The sequence below is a fragment of the Dendrobates tinctorius genome, unplaced genomic scaffold (assembly GCF_039654945.1).
Source record: "Dendrobates tinctorius isolate UK_male_01 unplaced genomic scaffold, ASM3965494v1 ptg000030l, whole genome shotgun sequence".
Classification (NCBI taxonomy): Eukaryota; Metazoa; Chordata; class Amphibia; order Anura; family Dendrobatidae; genus Dendrobates; species Dendrobates tinctorius.
The window spans coordinates 17,895,317-17,916,845 of record NW_027361698.1 but is presented as its reverse complement, the minus strand read 5'-3'; the positions used below and the strand labels follow the sequence as shown (position 1 = coordinate 17,916,845).

Genomic DNA, 21,529 nt, shown 5'->3' with positions numbered 1-21,529 from the left:
AAGCCCTCTATGGATGTTCTGAACAAAGCAAAAATAAGAAGACATATTTTACTGTAGGAAAAAACATTACATTTGGTATTCATCCAAATGGGAAATGTAATACTCAAAGAGGTTGTCCCCATTTAGAAAATTTTTTTTTTCCTATAAACTTCTCCATAAACTGAGTTTTACTCTCCGTTTCCAGTACCTGCACTGAGTCTCCACTGCTGATCCTGGTGTCTGCTGTACTCTGCAGCACTGTCAAGTCAACAACACAAGGGCCAGTCAGTGAGCTCAGTGTCTTTGAGTGGCTTGGGCTGTCTACATCGGCAGAGCTGCTGAGCTCAATTATTGGTTGCAGCACTGTCTACAAGACCAAAATCAAAGCACGGGGGCACCACAGTAATATCTAAAGGGATCCAACCCTGGCCTATACAAACACTATTGCAATACAAAGGAGAAGAAAGGAATAGGCCACAAGCAGGGGATCATCCAAGGCAGGAAATAGCTCAAAATGAATCAAATTTTATTGGACACCAGAAGCCAAGCACAAAACATTTAAAAACATTTAAAAATAGTCACACATGTGACATGTAAACAACATGTGTGACTATTTTTAAGAAGCTCCATAGATTATTCCTCCATATGCTGCCCCCTTAAGAAGCTCCATAGATTGTTCCCCCATATACTGCCCCCATAAGAAGCTCCATAGATTCTTCCCCCATATGCTGCCCCCATAAGAAGCTCCATATTGTTCCCCCATATACTGCCCCCATAAGAAGCTCCATAGATTATTCTCCCATATGCTGCCCCCATAAGGAGCTCCATATTGTTCCCCCATATGCTGCCCCCATAAGAAGCTTCATAGATTGTTCCCCCATATACTGCCCCCATAAGATGCTCCATAGATTGTTTCCCCATATACTGCCCCCATAAGAAGCTCCTTAGATTATTCCCCCATGTGCTGCCGCTGCTGCTGCTGCATGTAAAAATAAAAAAAAATGACATACTCACCTCTCCGTCGCTGGGTGTCAGATACTCGCCTGTCCTGCGTCCATGGCTGCTCACCGCTATCTGCCACTTCATCGGTCAGTGACATTCAGACTGCAGGGGGCGCGGCGTGCACTAATCACGTCACCACGCCCTCTGCTGTTTGAAGTCACTGACCGATGACAGACAGCAGCAAGCAGCCATGGACGCAGGACAGGTGAGTATCGCTATACTTACCCGTCTTGACGCTGTCGCTTGAGCCCCCAGCTTCTCCGCGCTCTCTCTTCCTGCGTTCAGCGGTCAAGTGATACCGCTCATTAAAATTCATGAATATGCGCATATTCATGAGTTTTAATGAGCGGTACCACGTGACCGCTGAAGGCAGGAAGAGAGAGTGCGGAGAAGCTGGGGGCACAAGGGACAGCGTCAGGACGGGTAAGTATGACCTGACACACCCGCCCCCCTCCCCCTCCGACCCCCCGGTGTATATGACTCGAATATAAGCCGAGAGGGGGACTTTCAGCCCCAAAAAACGGGCTGAAAATCTCGGCTTATATTTGAGTATATACGGTAATTTTATTTCTATAGCGCCAACATGTTCCGCAGCACTTTACATTATAGAGGGGACCTTTTACAGACAATAGACATTACAGCATAGCATAGCAATAAACACATAGATCAAAACAGATGCCAATAGGAATGAGGGCCCTGCTCGCAAGCTTACAATCTATAAGGGCAAAGGGGAGACATGAAAGGTGGATGATAACAATTGCTTTTATTGTTTGGACCATCCCTAGTGTAAGAATACAGTGTTCCTGTTGCTGCATGAACCAGTTAACAGTCTTAATATGTAACAGTACAGACACAGAGGGCTATTAACTGCAAAAAGCATGTGGGAACATGATGCAACTTCAATGGCCAGGTCAGTAAACTGTGACCGCTGCATGGGAGGCTTGTGAATTTCCAAATCTTCTGACCTCCCCAGCTCATCTTTTAATTAGCTGGGCTGGCACAATATTGCGCCTATGTTACATTGCAATGATCACGTCATACAGCCCGATTAGCCAAAAGTAGAGCTGGGAATACTGGAAGGTAAGGAGATCTGCAGACCTCTTGCCCAGAGGTCACAGATTAATGACTTTGGCAATGGACCAGGGTCCTTCAAATTAATTCTCTAACTATTAAGCAAACAAATCTTTGAAGTATGAGAAAGTTCAGACTTCCACATTATCTGCCAGTCATTTGTCACTTCCACCTACTGTAGCTATAGGCAATCACACAGCTGAGCTCTGGAAATGAGTAATTATTTTAATTGCACATGGATATAGGGAGCAGATGTCTACAGTCTCTGAGTTGGGGACATTATAAGTTCTTTCCAGGGGCAGCATACCATAAAATAAAATTAAGTAGCTGCTGCAAGGTATCTATGTTTATTTTGGAAAAAGTATTTAGAAAGACAGTTTATGGCGAGCGTGTATCTAATATATAAAGCTCAAGTGTGTGTATGTATGTATGTACTGTATGTGTGTATGTGTGTGTGTGTATGTCCGGGATTGGCATCCGCACCGTCGCAGCTACAGCCACAAAATTTGGCACACGACTGGACCCCGAGAGTGTCCTAGGCTATGCTGTGAGGCGAAATTTTAACCCCGCGCATTCCAATTCACCAAACAATTTTGCCCCTATCTACATAATGGGGAAAAAGTGTGTGTGTATCAAGCCCCGCCCCTCATTATGATGTCATAATGGTTGCCATGGCGACGCTGATGTCGTCATAGGTTGCAAGACCCGCCGCTCATTATGATGTCATAATGGTTGACTATGGGATGGAGGATGTGTGATGGTTATATGGGCACCGGACTATGGCATGGATGATATGTATGACGGGTATATGGGCACGGGACTGTGGGATGGAGGATGTGTGATGGTTATATGGGCACTGGACTATGGCATGGATGATATGTATGACGGGTATATGGGCACGGGACTATGGGATGGAGGATTTGTATGATGGGTATATGGGCATGGGACTATGAGATGAAGGATGTGTGATGGGTATATGGGCACTCGACTATGGGATGGCGAATATGTATGATGGGTATATGGGCATGGGACTATGGGATGGAGAATATGTATGATGGGTATATGGGCATGGGACTATGGGATGGAGGATGTGTGATGGGTATATGGGCACTCGACTATGGGATGGAGGATATGTATGATGGGTATATGGGCACGGGCCTATGGGATTGTGGATATGTATGATGGGTATATGGGCACGGGACTATGGGATGGAGGATATTTATAATTTGTTATAACTAACCACAGTTAGTTACTATGCACGGGCAGCGCCGGGCTCTTCAGCTAGTACATTTATAATTGTTGACAGCTGCTGACAGTGTAATATCTATCAAACTGTAAGATGATGCATTTCAGAACAAAATAATGATTTGCATGGGGGCTTGAAGAGGAGAAGTTGGACACATACACATCATATTAGTTAATAAGATTTTCTTCTTCATAAAGCTGACTGTTATAAACCTAATCTGTACCGATGTTACTGTTCAATTTGTAATCAAAATAAGAATGCTAGTTCTTAAATTTTAATCTGTACTGTTTTACCATTCCGTCATATACTTTCCCTTCCCTCACCCCAAGTAAGCTCATTATTCTATCTTTCCTTCCCCCAGGCTATCATGACAATAACATTTTCATTAATATTAATGTTATAATACTTGATTCTTTGAATGTAATCAGTTAGAATAATTTCTTACTAAAAATATTTGAACAAAAAATAAAAAAATAGTGATGTAGCGATTTAGCAGAGATGATTGTGTCATTTTATGTCCTTTGATATAATTATGCAATCTATGAGGATCTTCATTATTGCAAGGTAACAGTACTTTCTGTTTTAGTTGATTGTAACTGCATGCAAAATATAAAAGAACTTAAATGCCACATAGAACCCAACCAAAGTGCCACCCGACCATAGGTTATGTCTGGTACTCCAACTCAGCCCCACTTAAATTAATAAAGCTGAGCCATAATACTTCAGACAACACACGAGCAGGGATGGCACTGTTTCTGAAAGAAAGCAGCATTTTTGTCTACTACTGAACAAACTCTTTAAATTATAAAATTCTCACTTCATGGAGCCACCATTAGGGGAAGCTTAGGATTTATGGATTTCTGTAGCTAGGAGCCATCACTAAGGGAATCTTACGAATTATGGTTTTCTTTAGCTAGGAGCCACCACTAGGAGAAGCTTACGAATTATGGATTTCTTTAGCTAGGAGCCATCACTAGGGGAAGCTTAGGATTTATGGATTTCTTTAGCTAGAAACCACCACTAGGGGAAGCTTAAGATTTATGGATTTCTTTAGCTAGTATTGAAATAACTAGAAGCAGTGAAAACATGTAAGGCTGAGTTCACATCACATTTCAACTACACATCAATGGCTCCATCGGGACTTCCGTCTTAAGTCTTGAAAAGTATAATTCAGGTTAACCCTTCGATGGAGCCATTGATTTTAAGCAAGCACACAAAGTCACTTTTGTGCTTTGCCTGGCCTGCATTTAAGTAGTGTCCGCCTTTTTGAGGTAGTCACAAAAACACAGTCGATCACATTTTTGTGCCCACCTCCAAAAGTCAGATATTGCCAAAATGGAGGACAGACACAACATAAAGTGACTTTTTTTGCATCCTAAACTACTTCCAGACTGCCCATAGATGATAAACATCTGAGCTCTCCACATTCTACCCTGCAGTGACGTTCTAAAATGTCACTAAATAGTAGAGCAACTGCTTGTGATCTTGCAGATACAGCACAGCTTGGATACAACATTTTGTGAACAGCCAGCCTCTTTAGCAATGACCTTTTGTGGCTTACCCTCCTTGTGGAGTGTGTCAATGACTGCCTTCTGGACATCTGTCAAGTCAACAGTCTTCTCCATGATTGTGGAGCCTACTGAAACAGACTAAGGGACCTTTTTAAATACTTAGAAAGCCTATGCAGGTGTTTTTTGTTAATTATTCTAATTTACTGAGATAATGAGTTTTGGGTTTTTATTGGCTGTAAGCCATAATCATCAACATTAACAGAAATAAACACGTGAAATAGATCACTTGTTTGTAATGACTCTATATAATATATGAGTTTCACTTTTTTGAATTGAAGCACTGAAATAAATTAACTTTTTGATGATATTCCAATTTAGTGAGAAGCACTTGGAACATTGGGTGCTTAGTAAACACTGTTTTTCATCCCAAAAAGTCTAAAAGTCATCCCACCAACGTCAAGGTATATTCAAGCACGGGATGGTCTTAACTAGAGAGGAGCAAATATGTTCGGAACAAAACATAAATTCGGCATAAATATGGCATATTCAGATTCGTGAATGGAAACATGAGCATTTTTTCTTAAAAATCATAAAAAGTCAGTAAAATTAGGTAAAAGTGCAGGAAAATAATTTCATGGCCATTTTAAAGTAGATAGATAGAGAGATAAAATCCATCAATTCAGCAGCCGCGTACAGTAAAATCACAGCAGGACCTGACAGGATAGAATAGATGGATTACAGACAGTATATACACATATAATAGATAGATATATAGGTGTCAGTGACACACACACACATATATATATACTTTATATATTTTATTTAAGTTTACGTACACTATATAAAAAGACACATATGCATGTTTTTCTCAATATCTGAAAAGAAATCAGAATATACCTATCCTGATTTAGGTCAATTAGGATTACCATAAATAATATTTGCCAAATGCCAGAGTAATGAGAGAGAGAGAGAATGTTTTAAGGCATTTTTATTACTTACTGCAAAAGTCAAAAGTTTACATACATTTCATTAGTATTTGGTACCATTTCCCTTAAACTGAATGACTTGGGTCAAACGTTTGGCATATCCTTCCACAAGTTTCTCACAATAGTTGGTTGGAATTTGGGCCCAATCCTCCTGACAAAACTGGTGTAACTGATCCAGGTTTGTAGGTCGCCTTGCTCGCACCTGTCTTTTCAGCTTTGCCCATAAATTTTCAATAGGATTGAGATCAGAGCTTTGTGATGGCCACTCCAATCTTCCATTCTCATGATGCCATCTATTTTGTGAAGTGCACCAGTCCCTACTGCAGCAAAACAACCCCACAACATGATGCTGCCAAGCCCGTGTTTCACAATTGGAATGGTGTTCTTAGGCTTCCAAGCTTCTCCCTTTTTCCTCCAAATATAATGATGGTCATTATGCCCAAAAAGTTAAATTTTAGTTTAATCGGACCACAGGACATGTCTCCAAAAATTAAGGTCTCTGATCCTGTGTATATTTACAAACATTAATCTGGCTTTATGTTTTTTTTTAAGTAATGGCTTCTTCCTGGCAGAGTGGCATTTCAGCTCATGTTGATACAATACTTGTTTCACTGTGGATATTGACACAATCTTACCAGCATCCTTCATCATCTTCACAAGGTCATTTGCTTTTGTACTTGGGTAGATATGCACATGTCAGACGAACGCACGTTCATCTCTGGGGCACAGAATCCATCTCCTTTGTGAGTGGTATGATGGCTGGACATTCCCATCTTGTTTGTTCTTACATATAATTGTTTGTACAGATGAATAAGGAACCTTCAGGTATCTTAAAATTGTACCAAGGGATGAGCCAGACTCTCTCCTGAGTTTTCTCCACCCCTAGATGTCCACCCAAAACATGCGAATCGGCCATGTCAAAAACCCTCCGCCAGTAGGGTCCCGACCCAGTACAACCGGATGACTTAAGTCTTTTACCACCCCAACCTCATGGGTCTGATTACCACAGTCTGTTCCCATGGTTACTCTGGCTACACTGTAGTCCTTGGCATCTCTGTGTATGCAGTGGACGCCGACAAACTTGTTAGGGATTAACTGGTGGGGTGGTGCAGCACTGATAAGGGTCACGGGACTATCAGAGTCCAACAGTCTCAGAAAGATTACCGCACACATTGATGGACACAGCACACAACTGAGGACCCTAACCGGGTTGACAGTACAAACTGCAGGCTGGGTAGTCATAGTAGGAGCAGCACCTGCTTAGACTACAGTCCATAGGCTCAGGGGGAATATGATACCGGGCAGTGACGTGTCCATGATTGTGTGTGACACAAACAGACCACATCCTTCATAACAGGTTTAGGTGACCCCTCTGCAGGGTTGGGACACCACCCAGTTGTGGGTCTAATCACCCTCCATGGTGAGCCCACCCCCGATTGGGTATCCCAGTATGTGGAAGGAGGGAAGTCTGGTCTCACGAGGGATTTCTCCACAACCTGCTATCTCTCTACCAGGCCAACAAAGTCATCTGCATTCTGGGGGTTGCTCTGAGCAACTCAGGTCTGTATTGGCCTGGGGAGGGAGTGGACGAACCTGTCCATTACGACACGCTCAACCATTTTGGCCGCAGTGGAAGTCTCTGGCTGCAAATACTTTTGAGCCAGGTTCAACAGATCAAACATCTGGGAGCATGGGGGTTTGTCGCCAGCATACGCCCAGTGGTGGACTTGCTGAGCTCTTACAGACACTGTCACTCCCAGGGTTCAACAAAACAGAGCCTTTCTGGCATAAAGGTAAAACAAAACAAAGATAAAATCCATCAGAGTCCTTGCCCTGCAGGCTTCACTGCAGGTAACGCAAACAATGTACTTAGCTCCTACGGGAGCCATGTTAGAGTTCCACCTCTCCCCAATGCACCACCCACACTAACTCTCATGTCCAGGTATTTAACACCTGATGTGATGATCACATGACCGTAACATCCACCGATCCTGTCAGGACCCCCAGAATGCAGATGACTTGGTTGGTCTGGTTGAGAGATAGGACAATAAAGGAGAAAAGCTGTGCTGCAGAAAAATGCTGTGTAAAAAGAAGGAGCATGAGGTGCAGGAGGAATAAGGCCTCTTAACTGCCAACCTTTAAAAGTCGTATCAGCAGTCGTTAAGGGGTTAATATTGTGTTTAAAAAAACCTTTTGCTTCAACAACGGTTGTGTTCTGTGTACCAGTACGGGTGTGTTGCTATGTTCAACAGCAAAAATTTATTTTTCTTGTGTGCGTTTCCACACTGGTCCTCAGAACACAGTAGGCTGCGCATGTGCAAATTGAGAGCATGGCTTGCCAATATATGCTATTGCGCATGTGCCAGCACCGTTTTGTTTAAGCAAAATTTTTCTTTTATGAAGACCACAATATTTTATGAGCAGGAGCAGTATTTAAAATATGAAGCACGTCACTGAAGGTTCAGTGACCTGTCATTTAAGCCCAGAATGATCATGATGAGGCCAGAGCACCAAAAATGATCCCCATACCGGCACATCCCGGAACACCAGCATCTCATTAACTTAGGCTAGTTTCACACTAGCTTTTTTTTGCAGCGCGTTTTTCCCGCAAAAAAACGCATTGAAAAAACGCATACATAAGCATACAACTGCTGCGTTTTTTTCAAGCATTTTTATGAGCATGCATGAAAAAAACGCAGCGTTTTTATGCGTTTGTATGCGTTTTTAGCGCGTTTTTACCGCGTTTGCGTTTTTTTCCAACATTTTTAGGTGGCCCCTCACACTACCCAAACCCTGACTTTACTAACCCTAACCCTGACCCTAACCCTAACCCTAACCCTGACCCTAACCCTAACCCTAACCCTGACCCTAACCCTTAACCAAATCATACTTAACCCTAACCCAAACCCTAAACCCTAACTAACCCTAACCCTAACCCTAACCCTGACCCTAACCCTAACCCTAACCCTGAACCTAACCCTGACCCTAACCCTAACCCTAACCCTAACCCTAACCCTGACCCTAACCCTAACCCTAACCCTGACCCTAACCCTTAACAAAACCATACTTAACCCTAACCCTGACCCTAACCCTAACCCTAACCCTAACCCTAACCCTAATCCTGACCCTAACCCTGACCCTAACCCTAACCCTGACCCTAACCCTTAACCAAACCATACTTAACCCTAATCCTGACCCTAACCCTGACCCTAATCCTTAACAAAACCATACTTAACCCTAACCCTGACCCTAACCCTAACCCTAACCCTAACCCTGACCCTAACCCTTAACCAAACCATACTTAACCCTAATCCTGACCCTAACCCTGACCCTAATCCTTAACAAAACCATACTTAACCCTAACCCTGACCCTAACCCTAACCCTGACCCTAACCCTAACCCTAACCCTGACCCTAACCCTAACCCTAACCCTGACCCTAACCCTTAACAAAACCATACTTAACCCTAATCCTGACCCTAACCCTGACCCTAACCCTTAACCAAACCATACTAAACCCTAACCCTGACCCAAAACCCAACCCTAACCCTAACCCTGACCCTAACCCTAACCCTAAACCCCCTTAACTAACCCTAACTCTAACTCAAACCCCTAAATTCCATGGTTAAAAAAAAAAAACGCATATGCAAAAAAACGCTTACATGAGCATGCCAGTGCGCACATATGCGCATCCATAGGCTATAATGGCCATTTTTAGCGCAAAACGTGCGCATATGTGCGCATGCGCTTTTTTGCAGGGCCAAAAAATGCAACATGATGCGTCTGGAAAATCCAATCGCACACCCCAAAAAAACGCAGCGCATGAAAATCGCATACATGCGCTTACAAGCGCGCAGGTATGCGCACCCATGTTAAATATAGGGGAAAAAACGCAGGCGCAGGTTAGCGTTTTTTTCCAGCGCTAAAAAACGCAAATGTGAAACCAGCCTTAAAACCTTCAAATACAGATTAAAAAAGAAACATAAGATGGATTTCTCCAACCCAGGTATCATTTTGATCGGTGTAACAGTGCCAACCTAACAATGCCTGTAGTTTACTTGGCAAAATCCTGATGACAGATTTGCTTTAAACTTATTTACACAGCTACAACTAATGCCACACTAAATTAGTCCTTCTTTAAAATTTCTAACAAAATGGTATTACACTCCCACAAGGTTGAAATCTGCTTTCTCTAAGAGAAAAGCTGTATTACGCCTCAATGAGCAAGACTTACAGAAAGAAGAAAGGGAGACAAGACTTACAGAAATGAGTACAGATATGGGAGAAAGGGAGGCAAGAGCTGCTTCCTCAAGGGCCACTGAAACATCTCAGCAGAGAGAAGCAAGACTTCCAGACATGAGAATAAGAGCTGCTTCCTCAAGGGGAACTGAAACGTCTCAGCAGAGAGAAGCAAGATTTGCAGACATGAGAATAAACTACTTTCTCAAGGGCCACGGAATCGTCTCAGCAGAGACAAAGCTGTGTAATGGAACAAGACTCTTTTATCCAATAAATTTTTATTAAGTTTTAAACCGATACAAGTCATACAGTCAGCACAGAGATAATAGAATTGGTAATAGGTACATCACATATGACTTGGTTCCTAGAAAAAAGGAAGAACCAAGGAAAACTGAAATACAAAAAAGAACCTGTTTTCACATGTAATTGAAGCAACCATTTTGATAGGATGTGCCAAAGGAGAGGACATTTTCATTCCAAGAATTCCACTCATTCCATTTGATTTGCCTTTTGATTTTAAACGCCTCCAGTTTCCAGTTCAACTGGCATTTGCAATGTCCATTAACAAGGCTCAGGGACAGTCCTTGAAAGTAGTAGGAATCGATTTGCAATCTCCATGCTTTTCTCATTGTCAACTTTACGTGGCCTGTTCAAGAGTTGGAACTGCCAAAAATCTGTTCATCTTTGCACCGGAAGGAAAAACCAAAAATGTTGTTTATCAAAAGGCTCTTGAATGGGTTGAAAAGAAAATATTATCAATACTTGGGTAATCATTTAGTTAATTTGTGCTGAAAGTCTGTAGTGTTGAATATATGATTTGAAATGTTTTTATGCGCAATATAATCATTATAATTTGTTATAACTAACCACAGTTTGTTACTATGCCAAGGCAACGCCGGGCTCTTCAGCTAGTGTTTGTATAATTTTGAGATTAAATTGATTTTAATAACATTTATATGACAAAATGCTCATTTGTCATCAACGTCACTGCAGTCCAATGGAATATTTTATCACAACATGCTGTAAACATTTTTCTTCTAAATGATCACTGAAAATGAGTGACCTTTGCATGAACTTTAATTTATTGTTGACGTTAATTAGAATATAAGATCAAACCAAGTTTCTATAGATGAATAGTAGTTTTTAAAACCACACACAAGTAAAATGAAAAGAATACATTTACATAATAACAAGCCCAGATGCAAGGTGCATTGGGAATTTCACTAAAGTCCAATTAGCGTCACAGTTCTTGATTGCTTTTGATAAATTAATAACAACAATTAGTGTTTCCATATAAATGTAATGTAGAGGTTTTTCAAATCAAATCAGACTAAATAACTTACAGTGAGGAGTAAAGCCCCCGTCACACATAGCGATCTCGCTAGCGAGATTGCTGCGGAGTCACGTGTTTTGTGACGCAACAGCAATCTCACCAGCTAGATCGCTGTGTGTGACCCTGACCAGCAACCGGCCCCCCTGCCGGGTATCACTGATCGTCCTGGAATGGCCAGGACATTTTTTTGATCGCTGGTCTCCCGCTGGCCAGCATGCATCGCTGCATGTGACAGGCGGGAGACCAGCGATCAGCGCGCTGGTAACTAAGGTAAATGTCGGGTTCCTAAGCGGCGCGCAGCGCTTAGAAACCCGATGTGTACCTTAGTTACCAGTGCGCTGGTGCAGGGAGCTGGTAACCAAGGTACACATCGCTGCTTAGAAACCCGATGTGTACCTTGGTTACCAGCTCCCTGCACCAGCGCGCTGGTAACTAAGGTATACAGTGGGTAACTAAGCGACGTGCGTCGCTTGTTACCCTCCTGTCGCTGGTGCTGATCGCTGGTGAAGCTGCCTGTTTGGCAGCTCACCAGCGATCATGTAGCGACGCACCAGCGATCTTGACAAGGTAATGTCGTTGTCGGGATCGCTGATGCGTCGCTATGTGTGACGGGGCCCTAAGTCGCACTTAGCTTAGCTCTCTAGCTGAAAAAACATGTATTATTACCACACAAAATATGCGATTTTGCTGCAGAGTAGGTGCCACGGGCTGCACCTGCCCGCAGAAGCGTGTTTTTTTTTTAAACTTGTGCAAATCCACCTTTAAATAAAAACAACCAATGTGTAATATGATGTAATACCCTTTTACAGAAACACCGTCATATCTATTTTGTCATTCAGTCCAGATGGACCTTGCCGCTGCCCGTGAGCACAGAATCCAGTTGGACTCTTTTTGCAATAAAAACTTATATTTTATGGTTCACTTTCTGTAATTTGTTTTCTGTTTTCCTGGAAGGAGTGACTTGGTGTTTCAAACCTACATGGTTGGTTCACTCTCTATATCAGGGTGCCCTTTCATTTCCTGCTAGCATAGGAACCATTGAAGGAGCTCAGTCAGCGTGAAACGGCCATCGTCCACAGAAGATATCCGCTCCTCTCAGACTGTACCTGTGTCAAGGACTAAATAAAGGAATGTTTTATCGGATGGTGAGTGCCACCTTTTTTCTCTGTTTTTGGACTACAATTGATTCCTTCATTTTTTGATGTGCACCTGTATTCCCTTAGTTTTCTGGTGTCCAGTTCACACCCAGGAAGATTGCAATTTCAGCTGAGAAAATCACAGGAGTTTGGTGATGGTAATACACCTCTTTTCAAGCCCTTTAACTCCTTGTCTGTTCTTCCCTGCCATGATCTCTCCCAATTCAGGGGTCAATCCTCCTGCTGCCTGCGACATCACATCATCAGATCTTCTCTGTCGATGCGTCATCACAGCCGACATCATGCTCAGTGCCTACTGCCTAACTACTGGGAGTCAGCTGTGAATCAGCTTGACATAAGCAGTGACACCCTGTTGACAGAGCAGAATGGAAGAGAAGGACCTGCTCTGCTGACATGACAGGAAGTAGAAGAAATGCAGTAGGAAGTGATCAACGCAGGAAAGAATAAGCAGGTAGATAGCATATACAGTATCTGCTGGTGAGTGTTTAGCTCCCTAGAAAAAAAATCCAAGTCACCCCTTTAAGGTTTTATTCACACATCAATAATTTTGATCAGTATTTGCATGCCAAATCCAGGAATGTCTCCAAAGCACAGAATACTTGCCAATCTTGCAATTATAATTTTGCTCTGATTTTGCCACTCCTGGTTTTGGCATACAAATACTGATGAAAAATACTGACTAAACACTGATGTGTTAATAAACCCTTAAACTGCATAAAAAATCAATATATTTACAGCTTACTACATTTTTATGCATTTTTAATCTGCGTTATCCTGGAATTCTATTTTACCCATAAAAATCTGAACGTGTGTCATGCACAGTGTAGGACAGACTAAGTGCAACACAAAGAAGGGATAAGGGGAAGGGGGGCCCAACACCAGGGAAATGGGGATTGGAGACCCCTAGGCAGATCTAACGTTAGCTGTAAAGCCCTACTTAGGGAAGGAAGGGGTGAACACTGGTCAAAACCCACTATTAAAGACAGATAGTGTTAGGCGTCGGGTTCCTGCAGCTGCACAGCAAGAACCCAGAGCCTTGCATCCAGCGGTCTCCCATTCTCCACCGACTGCTCAGGAGCCTGCACAGCAATCTCGGCGTCCCAGGCGCTCTGCTCAGACCAGCTCTGTAGGATTGGTTGTTGCTGCCACCTCTGGGTCAGCAATAGCAACGCAGGCTGTCCTGCAGCAAGCTGCTCCAGAGGCCAAGTCCTCTCATCGCGCTACTGGGCATGCTCACGAGACGATCTCTCATTGGAGATCGGGAGTCACGTGCTCAGGTCCTTCTCCTGATCTGATTGGTCCAGCTCAGAGATCTGGAAGGTCCCGGAAGCGCACGGCTATAAAGGCCCGCATGGCTGCTCAGCCATGCGCTAGTAGAGATTCTACTTGCTACCTGTGTGAATGATGACGGATGCATGTGCCTGTGAATGACTCATTAAGACTCTCCTCCCTCTGATATTACGTGTGTGGACAGGGACTTAGTATAAGAGTCAGCGCCAGTCAGTGGCATGTTACAGACCACAGTGCATATCTTCACCTATCTAGCGTCCGACAGTGCGCCTCCTCTGGGCACTGACGTATAGCGGCTGAGTCAGTCACCGTGCTGCAATCAGCATCATCTGTGGACGTCCGCGGTAGCAACGCCACACACACGGTAGGTCTAGACGGACCCTGACCCTCTGCCTTGGGTTCAGCTCTTGTGACCATTTACCGTGCGTGCAGTTCTCTGAGACCTTTGAGTCCAACAGGCTCAGTATTTATGTTTAAGTTCTAAGCGTCTTTGTGGAGCTAACAGAGTATGCTCAGTACACACCGGGTGACGTTCAACCTGTGTGCGATATACCGCCATATTGTGCGTCTGCCATTATCTAGCAGCAGTGTAACACCTACTGCATGGTGGACCCCGGGCGGCGAACGCACTTATTATTATTTATTTATTAGTGAGTTCCACCATCCCTAACATTATACTAGCACCAGGGTCTGGCTAGTAATGGCGGACCTGCAGCATCTACAGCGGTACATTCGGCAGCTGGAAAGCAGGTTGGCAGCTATTGAGAGCTCCACCTCAGCTGCGAATTCTACAGTGGCCACTGCTCAGGCAGTCGCAGAGGCGGTCTCTCGCGTGTCCACACCCATGCCTATGCCGACAATAACCCGCCTCCCGTTGCCCGATAAGTTTTCCTGTGACAGCACTGCCTGCAGGGGGTTCGTGAGTCAGTGCTCTATCCAGCTTGAGTCACTGGCCATGCGATTCCCTACAGAGCGGGCTAAGGTGGGGTTTATTGTTTCTCTCCTATCAGGCAGGGTGTTAGAGTGGGCTACGCCATTGTGGGAGCGTGATGACCCCATGGTTCAGGGCGCTGCTCAGTTCCTCACAGCTCTGAAATAGGTCTTTTTGGGACCACGGATCACGCACGACACCTCTCTCCAATTATTTGTCCTAACACAGGGGTCTCTCGGTCAGCCATTATGCCGTCCGATTCCGGACACTGGCTTCTGAACTGGAGTGGCCTGATAAAGCACTCGTCCCTGTGCTTTGGAGAGGGTTAGCGGAGCATGTCAAAGATGCTCTAGCAACCAGAGCGGTCCCCACAAGTCTGGAGGAATTGATTGCCATCTCCACCTGCATTGATCTCCGGTTTACGGAGCGCGGGTTGAAACGTGCGCAATCCAGACAAAGGGTTAACTTGGCTCCCACCTTCTCCGAGCTGCTAAGATTTCCCGCTCAGGAGCTTACACCTTCTGAATCTATGGAGGTGTCTCGCGCCGGCCCCAAGCCACGTCCGGTGAGAAGCTCCGCACGTTGTTACCAGTGCCGGCAGTTTGGTCACTCGGCTAGCACATGTCCTCTGTGGTCGAAAAAACGATCACGTCCAGTGGTCGAAGGTGGTGGTCTAACTAATGTGAAACCCTTTTCTCCCAAACCAGTATTCCGAGGGACCTTAGATAGCGGGGCTTCCACCTGGGAGGTAGAGGTCACAGTGGATTCTGTGGCAGAAGGGAACTTTATGTCCTCGACCTTCGCCCTAAAGCACGCTATTCCTCTGGTGTTACTGCCCCAACCCCTGACCATCAGGGTGGTTAATGGTTCACCTTTACCATCTCAGGTGACCCACCAGACAGCACCACTCGGTGTCTCAATCTCACCGTCCCACCCTGAGATTTTGTCCTTGTTCATTTTGCCTGATGGCATCGACCAGGTGCTTCTCGGCGTTCCCTGGGTCCGTTGCCATTCCCCTCATATTGATTGGGCTTCGGGGAATATACTGGGTTGGAGCAAGGACTGTGAGGGAAGGTGCCTGAGGGGCAGTGTTCAGGTAGCTTCCACTGATGTACCCACACATCTCTCCGCACTTCCCAAACCGTACCATCAGTACGCAGACGTCTTCTCTAAAAAATCTGCGGAGGCGCTTCCGCCGCACCGTCCTTACGATTGTCCGATAGATCTATTGCCAGGCACGGAACCTCCTAGAGGCTGCGTGTATCCGCTATCACTCCCTGAGACGGAGGCTATGTCTCAATATAACTGGGAGAACTTGGCAAGAGGTTTTATCAGAAAGTCGGTGTCTCCGGCTGGTGCAGAGTTACGTCTCTGCATTGATTACAGAGGTCTCAACGCCATAACGGTTAAAAATAAGTACCCTCTTCCGTTGATCTCTGAGTTATTTGACAGGTTGCGTGGGGCCCGGATCTTTAAGAAATTAGATCTACGGGGAGTGTACAACCTGATCCGCATTCGCGAAGGAGACGAGTGGAAGACAGCATTTAACACCAGGGATGGCCATTATGAATATCTGGTCATGCCCTTCGGCCTCTGTAATGCGCCTGCTGTCTTCCAGGATTTTGCTAACGACGTCTTCCGTGATATGCTCTCTACCTCGGTGGTGGTCTATCTGGATGACTTCCTCATCTTTTCGCCAGATTTGACCTCCCACCGGAGAGACGTCTGCAGGGTCTTCGACCGTCTATGGACGAACTCTCTTTTCGCCAAGCTGGAGAAGTGCCAGTTTGAGCAGGAGTCCTTGCCGTTCCTGGGCTACATCATCTCGGCCCAGGGGTTGGCTATGGATCTGGCCAAACTGCAAGAGGTAATGTACTGGCAGGAACAACATTCACTCAAAGCGGTGCAGTGCTTTTTGGGGTTCGTCAACTATTATCGCCAGTTCATCCCCCACTTCTCCACACTGGTAGCTCCTATGGTTGCTCTCACAAAGAAAGGAGCTAATCCTAAGGCTTGGTCTGAAAAAGTCTCCAAGGCCTTCTCGTCTCTAAAATCCTATTTTGCTGGCGCTCCCATCTTACACTGTCCCGATGTGGATAAACCTTTTATCCTAGAGGTAGATGCTTTGTCCGTCGGTGCTGGAGCAGTCCTTTTTCAGAAGGATGCTCAAGGTCGGAAGCATCCCTGCTTCTTCTTCTCTAAGACCTTCTCACCGGTGGAGAAGAACTACTCCATCGGGGACAGGGAGCTGCTGGCAATGAAGTTGGCCTTTTCCGAGTGGAGACATCTCCTAGAGGGAGCCTGGTTTCCCTTCCAGGTGTATAAGAACCATAGAAATCAGGTCTATTTACAAACATCCCAGGGCTTGAACTCTCGTCAAGCTAGGTGGTCGCTCTTCTTCTCTTGCTTCCGCTTCACCTTGCACTCTCTCTCTGGAGGAAGAGGAGGCTGAGCCTCGGCTAATTCTCCCTACTGAGAGTTTTAGGACCGTGGCTCCAGTTGCTCACGAGTCAGTGCCGCTGGGCAAGACCTTTGTCCCTCCTCAGTTATGGCTGGAGGTTCTCGTGTGGGCACACGCGTCCAGGGTGGGTGGTCACTTCAGCAATAAGCGGACCACAGAACTCCTGGCAAGGTCTTATTGGTGGCCGCACATGGCTCGAGACACGAAGTAATACATACAGGAATGCATCTCGTGTGCGCGGAACAGGTCCTCTAGACAAAGGCCGGCTGGGTTATTGTATCCTCTGCCAGTGTCAAACAGACCTTGGGAAATGGTTGGCATGGGTTTTGTGGTTGGCCTGCCCAAGTCTGGTGGCAGTACGGTCATCTGGGTAGTCACCGACCATTTTTCTAAAATGGTGCATCTAGTGCCACTCGCGCAGTTGCCTTCCACTTGTGGTCTTGACACACTGTTCATAAAACATGTATTCGATTTGCATGGCATGCCGGACAAAATTGTCAGTGACCGAGGTCCCCAATTCGCGTCCCGGTTTTGGAGGGAGCTCTGCAGCCTACTCAGCATTGAGCTAAACCTGTCCTCCGCTTATCACCGCGAGACAAACAGGTTGGTTGAGAGAGCCAACCAAACCTTGGTCACGTACCTGCGGCATTTTGTCTCTGCCAGGCAGGATGACTGGGCATCCTTGCTACCATGGGCTGAATTTGCCCTGAATAAGGCAGTGACTGATTCCACTGGTCAGACGCCGTTCCTTCTTAATTACGGCCAGCATCCACGCGTCACTGTCCCGATGCCAGTGTCCTCCACTGATTCCAGGGTGGCAGACTGGGCAGTGGAGGCTCGTGACAATGGGATCGCATCCAGGATGCTATTCGAACCTCTAAAGAAAGAATGAGGGCGTCCACCGACACACATCGACATCCCGCTCCAACCTTTTCCCCCGGCGACTTGGTGTGGCTCTCTGCTCGAAATATCAAGCTGCGGGCCGAGTCTACCAAGTTCGCGCCGCGATACATTGGACCTCTTAAGGTTCTCGAGTGAATCAGCTCTTGGTCTACCGCCTGGCTCTTCCACCACATTTGGCCATCTCTGATGTCTTCCACGTGTCCCTTCTCAAACCTGTTCACATGGTCCGGTTCTCCGAGTCATCTGTCGGCTCATCAGACTTGTCTTCGGATGAGTTTGAGATTAACGCCATTGCGGGACGCAGGATTGTGCGTGGCAAAAAATTTCATTTGGTGGACTGGAAGGGTCAAGGTCCAGAGGACCAGACCTGGGAGCCAGTGGAGAACATCCACGCTCCGCTCCTGATTGCAGCCTTTGTGCGTAGCGAGGCTCAGAGGGGGGCCCTAGGAGGGGGGGTAATGTTCAGAGATCTGGAAGGTCCCGGAAGCGCACTGCTATAAAAGGCCCACATGGCGGCTAAGTCATGCGCTAGTATATATTCTACTTGCTACCTGTGTGAATGATGACGGATGCATGTGCCTGCGAATGACTCATTAAGACTCCCCCCCTCTGATATTACGTGTGTGGATAGGGACTTAGTATTAGAGTCAGTGCCAGCCAGTGGCATGTTACAGGCCACAGTGCATATCTTCACCTATCTAGCGTCCGACAGTGCGCCTCCTCTGGGCACTGACGTATAGCGGCTGAGTCAGTCGCTGCGATGCAATCAGCAGCATCTGTGGGCGTCCGCGGTAGCGACGCCACACACACAGTAGGTCTAGACGGACCCTGACCCTCTGCCTTGGGTTCAGCTCCTGTGACCATTTACCGTGCGTGCAGTTCTCTGAGACCTGTGAGTCCAACAGGCTCAGTATTTACGTTTAATTTCTAAGCGTCTCTGTGGAGTTAACAGAGTATGCTCAGTACACACCGGGTGACGTTCAACCCGTGTGCGATATACCGCCATATTGTGCGTCTGCCATTATCTAGCAGCGGTGTAACACCTACTGCACGGTGGACACCGGGCAGCGAACGCACTTATTATTATTTATTTATTAGTGCGTTCCGCTGTCCCTAAGAGATAGGATGCACAAAACAAAGGGAAACTTAGCTTGAGTAGACTCAGAGAGGAACATCATTGCCCTTCAAACTCCAAAGAGGACGCTAGCCTACTGATGCAGCTCCAATCCTCAACAGTGAAGTGCAAATAGAAAATAACACCCACAACTCCCAACAGGAAGTTGAGAATTATAAAAATGCTAGGTGACACCATTAAGGCCAAGGGAGGTTGCCACTAGTCTGCAAGGCCAATTGCTGAGACCTTCTGCAGCCAGATGCAGTGCGACTGTCTGCAGCCTCTGACACACCCATGACAATGTGACCTTAGTTTTTGATTTTCTGCCAAAATAATTAAAAGTGTTTTCCAGTTTCACCATTATGCATTCCATTAGAGTGTCTGCTAAAAGTGTGGTCTGATAACTAAAATCTCCTTCATAAATACCTATTTTTACATGTTAAGCACTTTTGTCATATGCTTTACTATAAATTACCCGTCATCATCATACCATCATAGACAGCAACAGGAGACAAGCATCCAATATCAGTGCCCAGGAAAGAAAGGCCATACAGTCTCTCAAAACCAACAAAGAAATCATCATTAAACCTGCTGACAAGGGAGGTACAATAGTCATGATGAACACATCAGACTATATGAAGGAAGCAGACAGACAACTTATGGACACACGCTACTACAGAAAATTGAAGTCGGATCTTACACAGGACTATTACAAGGAACTAAACAAGTTGGTATCTGGTCTGCCTGACGGATCTATAAGAAGCAATGACCTGATACCAGAGAGTCCAAGAATAGGTCAAGTGCTGCGGAATATGTCAGCGCTATAGAAATAAAATGTATTATTATTATTATTATTATAGGGACATTCTACATGCTTCCCAAAATCCACAAATCTGGAAATCCAGGGAGGTCGATTATTTCATGTGTGGGCACCATTTCTGAGCAGGTATCTGGATGGGTAGAGGGTATTCTTAAACCCCTGGTAAAGGATACACACAGCTACATTCAGGACACAAATGACCTATTGAATAAACTAGCAGCAATAGGTCCTCTACCAGAAGGAACCATCATGGCTACCATGGATGTGGAATCTTTGCACTCTAATATCCCACACCAGGATGGATTAAATGCCTGCAAAGTCTTCATGGAAAACACCGGCAATGAAGCGAATTCTGTAGTGAAACTCACAAAATTTATCCTCACCCACAATTACTTTGAATTTGACAATAATTTCTATTTACAGGAGACTGGCACAGCTATGGGAAGTAAAATGGCTCTACAGTATGCAAATTTTTTCATGGCCAAGCTTGAAAGCGACTTTTTGTCCTCATGTCCCATCAGGCCTCTGGCCTACTACTGCTTCATTGATGATATTTTAATCATCTGGACGGAGTCTGAGCAACAGCTAAAGATGTTCCACAAACAGTTTAATCAATTTCATTCCACCATCAACTTAACACTCAACTATTCCAGCACTGAAATTATCTTTTTAGACACCATCATTAAGCTAAAAAACAATGAAATAGAGACATCCCTGTATCAGAAGCAAATTGCCCGTCCAACATACCTTAAATGGGACAGTTTCCATCCAAAACACATAAAGAACTCTATTATCTACAGCCAAGCCATCAGATACAATCGTATATGTTCCAACCCCATGGATAGAGATGAACACCTTGGTCGCCTCAGAAAAACCTTTTTGAATCAGGGCTACCATCCAAGAACAATTGAAAACCAAATTACAAGGGCCACCAGAATATCAAGGAATCACTTGCTACATTACAAAGCTAAAGAAGTGAATAACCGGGTGCCTCTAGTGGTCACCTACAATCCAAATCTGGAGGTGTTAAGGGGAGCTGCACGGAAATTACAACCTTTACTGCAAAAAGATGCCCGATTACAATCCATATTTCCAGACCTCCCACTGCTGTGTTTTAGGCAGCCCCCAAATTTAAGAAGCATAATTGTCAGAAGCTCCCTGTCCTCTCCAACAGCTGCAGGAACCTTCTCTTGCAACCAGAAAAAATGTAAAACCTGTCCATTTATAATGACCATGGACAAGATAAAGATCCCCAACTCACATCAGGACTACAAGATCCCAGGTACATTCAGCTGCATCACATCTAATGTGGTGTACTTAATTATTTGTACTAAATGTCCTACTGGGGGTCTGTATGTGGGGGAGACAGGGCAAAAACTGAGAACAAGGATGAATTCTTATCGCCACTCAATAAAAGAAAAAAGAATGGATCTACCTGTGGCAAAACATTTTTGTATCCCTGGTCATAGCATGATGGACATTAAATTA

At 45.1% G+C, this 21,529-nt stretch overlaps 1 protein-coding gene across 5 annotated transcripts in view; it reads right to left on the bottom strand.

The window, feature by feature from the left end:
* Positions 1-21,529, bottom strand: part of ARSJ (arylsulfatase family member J) — a 251,939-nt gene that overhangs the window by 96,824 nt on the left and 133,586 nt on the right. Inside the window, exon 4 of one of the 5 annotated variants that reach the window (XR_012231518.1) lies at positions 10,182-10,760. The exons of 3 other annotated variants lie outside the window; for them this stretch is intronic. The gene's annotated coding sequence lies outside the window, so the exon portion shown is untranslated. Of the gene's footprint in view, positions 1-10,181; positions 10,761-21,529 lie in introns of those variants that run through there. One more of the 5 variants, XR_012231519.1, reaches the window with a different exon arrangement.